We start from the raw sequence: 1,263 nt of genomic DNA, 5'->3' as shown, positions 1-1,263 counted from the left end.
TGTGGTGTCGCTCAGACGCCCGACTGTGGCATTTCTTTTAAAGCCCTTTATGTGGTGTCGCTCAGACGCCCGACTGTGGCATTTCTTTTAAAGCCCTTTATGTGGTGTCGCTCAGACGCCTGACTGTGGCATTTCTTTTAAAAGCCCTTTATGTGGTGTCGCCAAGACGCCCGACTGTGGCATTTCTTGTTATTTGTTTCATATATTTTAATACTACTATGTAATTGCATTGTTATAAATAACTTGCTTGCATGCATCAGAGTTTTATTTATCTTTTGTGACTGACGTCATGAGCATAAATATTTTCAGCACATCATGGTTATATTATACCTGTGTTCATAATGTTTGCGAGTACATTCAAAGTACTCACTGGCTTGTCCGTGGCTATTGTCTTGGCCAGATTTTCTTGCACGGAGAGGAGTGACGCGATGACAGCCCCGGAACCTAAGCAATGGAGATAGCAGCCTCGCGAAGATAGGAGTTAACCTGGTCAGCTGTTCCTGTGGGAATTGGAGTCCCATAGACAGTGATGATCCACAAACCGCTTCCGCCATCAACCACTAGAAACCATTTGTTGTACTCACAGGCCAGAATGGTCTTGTACTGCATATTTTGTATGTTGCTTGGAATTTCTGTATCAAGTTGGAGCCTCATCAGCTAACAGTAATCCTGGGGCTGATGAGCACGACGGTCTTTTCTGGAAATTTATTACCCGGAAAACCGGTCGTGACAGACTTGGTATCAGAGCCAGGCTGACCATTGGCTAATCCTATCTTAGCCAGGTCGAAAAACTTAGGCAAACCAACCCATCAGACCCTAACCAAAAACCCCAGCCAAGCTTCCCGTTCAAGATAGCCACACAGAGACCCCGACACTTTTGGCAGTCGGTGCCCAGCCTATCAATCTAGCCTGTCAGTCGCGCGCTAGTAATCTGTCTTATTCGCAAGCGTGCGAGGGAAGACTTCGTTCCCTTTTTCTCTAAAAAGGGCACCTAGCCTCAACACAGCACAGCCCCGGCCATCATCCAAAATACCTTGATGACCCCAGAAATACTTCGTCGTCTTTGGGGAGCACACCCCAACGGGATTGTGGCCAACAATCCACACGATGGTCATCATCGCTGCCCCGAGCCTGCAGCCCCTCAACCCTCTCCAGCTGTTTCCGACGGTGTAAACCATGGAGAAACCTCGGCATCCGCGAAGCAAGCCCTCTTAGATATGAACGAGGTAGACTAAAATCGCTCGAAGGATACAGAGCCTTAGA

Source organism: Triticum dicoccoides, chromosome 1B, assembly GCF_002162155.2.
Source record: "Triticum dicoccoides isolate Atlit2015 ecotype Zavitan chromosome 1B, WEW_v2.0, whole genome shotgun sequence".
NCBI classification, from domain to species: domain Eukaryota; kingdom Viridiplantae; phylum Streptophyta; class Magnoliopsida; order Poales; family Poaceae; genus Triticum; species Triticum dicoccoides.
Note: the sequence above shows the minus strand (reverse complement) of the source record.